Here is a 6676-nt window from a genome sequence, read left to right as displayed (position 1 = left end):
GCCGTGCTGACCGGGAACGCTGCAAGACAGCGAGCAGAGCGAGCAGAGCTGCCAGTTCTGGATGCTAAATACCTTGAACCCGGCCTCGACACAGGGCATAAGCTCTGCTTTGAAGCAGCTTGTATGTTAATGTGGTGCCACCTCTTTGAAAAGGATCTCAGCAATTCCAGCTGGGATTTTCTAAGACTTCACAGGGTAGATTCCAGGACTGCAGCTTTTCAAAGGGAGGGCCAGGTTTTCACCTGCAGGTTTCCATTTCAGTGCCGGCTTTATTGCGTGGGCTAGGCTTGCACAAAGAATGCAAGCATTTTATGCAAATCTGGCTCCCCGGTGCCAACACATCCCCGATGGTGCTTGGGAACGAACCCACACCTCTGGCTTGGCAGCCTTTTCATGTCAACACCAGCAGTTCCATCCAATTCCCTTGAACCACCCCCCAAAGAGGACTACAAAAAAACCCCACCCCGGTCTTTGTGCAGTCAGTTGTGCACACCCAAGCAGCCACACAGAATCAAGTTTAAAACTGCTTCAGAAGGCTTTCTTATTGTTATTTGTGTACCTGCCTGCTCTTCCTCCTGTTGGTTGGGACCCCAGTGAGAGTAACTGTGTGTGTACACAATAGGCTGGCAAAGACTTGTCAGGGCTAGGAATTACTGAAAATATTGCAGAAGCCATTTCTCTGGCATCCACTAATGAAACTTGTCTGGGTAACAATAAACCTTCTGCAAAAAACCCAAAACGTAAATGCTTGTTGTGACTCTTTTCTACTGTTGTCACAGTGGAACAAAACCTTAGCCTGGTACGCCCTGTGGAGTATTCCTTCACAGGCTCCGGCAGCTGTGTTAGCAAATATTTCTATTCTGGAGCTACAAGTCTCCAGTTTCCTGGAAATCTGCGTGCTCTTAGGATAGCACTGCAAGATCGTGAATTGTCTGTAGTTCACAGAATCATAGAATCGAATCACAGAATCATTAAGGTTGGAAAAGACCTTTAAGACCATCAAATCCAACTGTCAACCCAACACCACCATGCCCACTAAACCATGTCCCGAACACATGTTGTCCATGTACATGGGAAAACAGAAGGAAGACTTCAAAGTCTATTTCTGGTTTTCTTTGAAAAATGAAAGAAGGTACCTCCTCGGCATAACTTCCTATCAATTTCCTCTAAAAGCCACACTGTTCCGACAGCTTCTGTTTCAGAAGACGGTAGAGTCTCACTAATTGACTGGGGGCTTTCTGTGCAATAAGGACTATAATTAAGCATGAGGCACAACTTGAGCCAAATCTGGGAGCAAGGAACTCCCAGATTTCCGTATCAGCTTTGACCCTAATTCCACATACAATGTGGGTCAAATTATTTAACCTTTATTTAATTCAGCCTTCCCATATGCAAAATTACATTAATTTTAAGTAAGCAAACAATAAAAACTTGCCAGTTCCTTTAAGTAGCAACTAACATTACTTCTTTATTTGTGGTCACTGTAGACAATTGTTTCACTATAGTAAAGAGTTAAGTAAGGGTTTTTTTAAAAAACATCTTCTATTACAGCACTCAGATTAAAAGAAAAATTTTAAAATTAATCACCCTCTGAGTAGTGAGGGTTAGGGGAAACAGTCCTGGCAGATGGGCTACTGCGTTACTGTTTCTGCTGATATTCCTTGAATGGAGCTGGCTGGGAATTCTGTGCCGAAACAGATTTTTGTTGGGAAACATAATTTTGCTGAGGTTGTGAGCGTTCTGTGCGGAAGAGGTAGCACTGACAAATTTCACATTTTGAAAAAGAGCTATGCCACGTCAGCGTTTGAAAAATGTACTATTCTGCATTTTAAAGCAACTTTCAGGGCTTTTGGTTGGTAACCTGAAGAAGAACATTGTGCAAAGTGTTATTACTAAGTTTAACATTCCCCCGTCTGCCTTTGCCCGATTCTTTGCTCCGTTTATTACCAACCACTCTGCACAGTGATGTGCCGAGACGTCATAACCACGGGCTACTGAGGTCGAGGGGTTAGAGATTTACAGCTGCACAGACTTGCTACGTCTTGGGCTGGGATTTGTTTGGCATAGTTGAGGCCTTTGGATTATTTGATCTCAGCCTTTTAGTTAAACAGGAACATGCCCTGATTTTAACAATCGCAGTTTCCTGTAGTTGGAGGAAGGTGTGGCTGAGGGCATTTAAACCGAAACCTGAGCCAAGCCTCCACCAGCAGCAAGCTGAAAGTGCAGGTACTACCGCAAGGGTTTCGTTCGGCGTTAAAAAGACCAACCACCTTCCTCAGTGGACAGCTGAGGTGATTTTATCACCCACCATACTAACAAGGTATTAGGAGGGTTAGATTTTTGTAACGTCAGACTTCATATGTTATTGCTATTAAGGTCATTGTAGCATGACAGCAGAAAATAGCATGGGAGATGCCAGAGGACTGAGGATGAACCTTTACGTACAGTTTGGCTGCTGCTTCGGTGGGAAGCCCACACGTCTGCTCATTGACGAGTTGCTCCCTGATCCTTTCATGATGCTGAAGGAAACTGTCAATCGACGGCAGACTTGGTAATGACGGCTGGGGGCTCAATCCCTCCCACCCTCCCGAAGAAATTTTTCTCCCCCGAACATCCAGCCTGAACCATTCAAGTTGTAAGTTGTGGTATCTTGTTATATTGTCTAGCACTATCAAAACTTTTTTGTTCTTTTAATCAGCATTGTAAGCACCCGTGGCACAGCTGCAGTCGGCCATTAGGTCACCCCTCACTTTGGAATGGACACTTACACCGCCATTTGCCCAGTGAGACTGAGCTCCCTGCCTCCCACCACGGCCGGGGGCTATTTCCATTTACCAAGCTTGCTTTCTAGCCTGGGACTCTGGTCCTCACAGTCAGTTCTTACAAAACCAAAGTGCTGCCTCCTGCTTTTAGACAGCGTTTGGAGGGGGCGGGGGGGGGAAAGCAGTAACAAAATATGTACATGGGCTCCACTGAAAACAGAAAACCAGCCTAGATTTCTACCATGGAATCACGGCCTCTATTTCCTTACTTCAGCTCACAGAAAATGCCAAACCCTGCCCAACATTTCACTGACTCAACTGTGTGAGAAGACAACTGTATTTTTTTGGACTCATTATTCACTTCCGAGTGCTGAAGCTTTCCATTGTGCCAGGTTTTCTTAGTTGTGGACTTGAGCGTTTCCCAGTGCAGTGCGGCTTTGAGTCTTTTTGGGAGCCTGAGTACGACCATAAAGTAAATACTTACAGTCAGGTAAAGGTAGAAATGTTCCATGGTCGGTCATTTTCAAATGAAAGTAAACCATAGAATAAATGCTGCCTTTCCCCTGAAAGCAACCAAAAAGATATAATTTGAAATAAATCAAAGCTCCATTTTACTTTAATATACCACAAGACTGACAAAATCGCTGTGAGCTAAAAGCACCAGTCAACTGTCCCATTTCTGAGCCTCCGAGTCTTTTATCTCGCTCCAGTGCCGTATGCAATCATGTTCAGAGCTTTGCTGGGTCTCGCAGGTCCAGCGAGATGGCCTCTGTCTCGTCTGCACAGCGCTGGTGTCTTGTAAATCAGCTGCACGCTGATGGGGAAAACGGGGAATGTGGAAAATCTGCTCTGACCCTGCGTGTTGGTGGAGCTTCTGAGATAACTCAGGGGTAACTGAAACCAGCACAGACAGCTTAAACATCACATAAAACACTGGCCTACTTTAGCGAGTATCACTGCTGGGTGACTCATTTAAGCAGCCATAGCACTCTTACAATTTTACCTTCATTAACTGAAGCAGTTAACGCTTGCAGCTTTGGCCACAAAGCATGTAAGTAAGGCTTGAAGTCCCATGGGTTTGATTGCATAAGAAACCATGTCTTATGGCATTTAGTTGATCAAGCACTACTTCTTTTGGTCACGTGGAGGTTTGATTTCCCCTTGCATCAGCTACAACAGACTTTTTACTTTTTTTGTACTGGTGTCTGGCTGTTCAAGTTGCAAGGGTCATCCCCACACTGAGAGCCTGCGCTGCTCTCCCAGGTCCCTAGCTCATAGCATCTTTTTTGGTTTTTTTTTTAGAATCATATCTGAGAAACCAGGAGCTTGCAATTCTTCTCATTTGTGTCTGTGCGTAACAGGTGTCATTTTCAGTGTAGTACAGACAAATCCCAAAATAGCTCAGGCTCTTCAGACGCTGCAAAGAGAAAAAATAGTGGTTACTTCAGCTTTGGCTGTAGTGAAAAACCCAAAGCTTGCAGCCAGCTCTGAAGTCCAGGATTAAAATGGCAGATGTAGCTGTGTAGTAGCGATCTCTCTCTTGATTCTGCTTTTCAAATGGGACTGCTGGCTCTCTCACTCGCTCTTTTGTACATGCAGACTGACGCATGAACTCCCTCATACAGTGCTGGCTCTCCATTAGCTTCTCTTTGATTCCCAGATGCTGTATTTACCACCGATCCTCCTCCACATTTTCTGGTTTTGAGGCTACAAGACGGGAGAGCACTGCTTCCCCTGCCTGGTGCTGAAGTTGACTGAAGGCACCAGAGTTAATGCAAGGGGCAGAGGCAAGGAGAGAGTGTCCGTCCGCAGGATTTTTCTTGCCTGGTGATGCTTGCTGTGCTGAAATACATAGCTGTTTGTGGACTTTCTTTGACAGAGATTATTGGATTCCGGTGACTCCAGGAATGCAGTTGTTAGCTCCCCTGCCTACTCTGAGCATTTGTGTATGTGATAACACTTATTAATACTGTTCAGATTAAGAAGAGCCTATAGCTTTCCAGCACTTTCAGTATCTTACACCATGCATCTGCCCAGTGGCTGAACCACATTCAGATCAATGTCTTGCGGACAGCAGAGCAGGGTCTTGTGGGTCCAGCCTCATGCTTTTATGCCCAGGAGACCCATGTTCCTTCACAGGAGCAGTTCCTTTTAAGTTGCCTTGCGCTTCAGGGTAACTGCCTGCTGAGTATTTGCAAGATGTAGGCCTAAAATATTTTATTTTAGGAAGTCAAGCAGTGGTTCCTGTCACCGAAACAGTTAATCAAAAAGCACTAACTCTCTACTGGAACGTGTGTGTGTGTGTGTGTGTGTTTTTGTTTTTTAGAGCCAAGAAGATTTGCTTTGGTTTTTTTAAAGCAGAAACCACCACAAAGTTGGCTGTGGTTTCAGCTGCGCTTGTTCGAGATTTGTATTGCTGACTACCAATCCTAAAAGAGTTAACCTAGTAAGCATGACTCAGAAGCAGAGAAGGAGATGCAAGGCTGAGAGCCTTGGAGGAAGCACAGAAACAGAGGTGAGGAACGAGGAACATAATAATTACCAAAAAAAGGTGCAGAGTCCAGGAGCGACGCTCCCCTCGGTTTGCCTGGCCCTGGCACCGCTGGCACGGGCTCCCTGGAAAGCTGCAGTTCCGCTCGTATAACACAGGGAGCAGGCTGGAGAATTTAGAGCTGCGTCACAGAGCTCAGCGAGAGAGCGAGAGAGCAAGCTCCGTCGATAGGTCTACCAGCAACAGCCCTGCTGCAGCAAGAGGGGAGAGAGGCAGCAGGAGAGGCAGAGAGGGCTCCAGAAAGAGAAGTAACACCAACACCAGGGACTGGGCTCCTGCCACCATCCAGTGTCGTTTAAAGATCGTATTTGGGCTCGGTTGGCGTAGGAGGCTTCGCCCATTGACGATGCTGGAGACCCGGCGCGCTTAATCCCGCGGGGAGGGAGAGTGGGCAGACACCGAAAGGGTTAACGGAAAGGAAATTTCTGGAACCTTCTATTCTGCGGCGCTACACAGCGAGCGGAGGGCTGAGGACTGCGCAGATGGTGCACGGGCAGAGCTCTTCGGTCCGGTTCGTCTTTCCCACGTACGTACCCTTTGATCAGGATGGGGCTTGAGCTGCATCTACGTATTTTAATTATTTGCAGGGCGTCCCTTTCCCCCGGCGTCCCTAAGTTCGGATCCCAAAGTGCCCTTATTATTATTTTGGCTGGGTATGATTGCTCTGTTCTGCGTCAGAGCTGTTTTCTCAATGGAACGACGGCACAGGTTGTACTAATGTCACTCTTGCCGGCATTGCTGTACTGCAGAGGAGGGTAGTAGTCGTGGGGGAGAGATGACAACTTTGCAAAGACTGCTGCTTTCATGTTTTGTTTGGGCTTTTTATTCCCCCCTGCCTCTCTAAAGGCTGGCATGTTGGCGAGGGTTTGGTGGAGGGGTTAACAGGCGCTCTGCGTTTCAGAGCTTGGAGGTTTGTCACTGCGTAGTTCAGAAAGTGGTAAACGGTGACGCAGTGATCATTGCAGGGCATGTCGTCCAGTTTTTAAAAGCACTGGGGACAGGTAGACGGTGCCTTCCAGACGCTTCCACACCAGCTGAAAGGGGTTAAGGATGAGTCGAGAGGGGAAGCTAGCATTTAGGGATTAAATGTCATCGTTTTGGCGTTGGAAAGTTGTTTACCTTGCTCTCTCCGTGTCTCCATGTTGGCAGCCTTCCAGCTCACATGTGATAGTCTTCCCTGTACTGCTGCATCATTAACTAAGTGGCAGAGCTGGCTCCCCATTGGCTGGGGAGGGCTCTCAGCCCAAAGGCGCCGTCCGATTGGTGGAGGAGGTGATGGCAGGTGAAAAGCCCTCCCGGATTGGCCGAGGGCTGGGTGTCAAATCTCGACGTTGATTTCACTTGCTTCAAAGTGCCGGCAGCT

The sequence above is a fragment of the Phaethon lepturus genome, unplaced genomic scaffold (genome assembly GCF_000687285.1).
Source record: "Phaethon lepturus isolate BGI_N335 unplaced genomic scaffold, ASM68728v1 scaffold47735, whole genome shotgun sequence".
In the NCBI taxonomy this organism is placed as follows: domain Eukaryota; kingdom Metazoa; phylum Chordata; class Aves; order Phaethontiformes; family Phaethontidae; genus Phaethon; species Phaethon lepturus.
The sequence above is the reverse complement of the archived record's forward strand: the minus strand, read 5'-3'. Positions refer to the sequence as shown.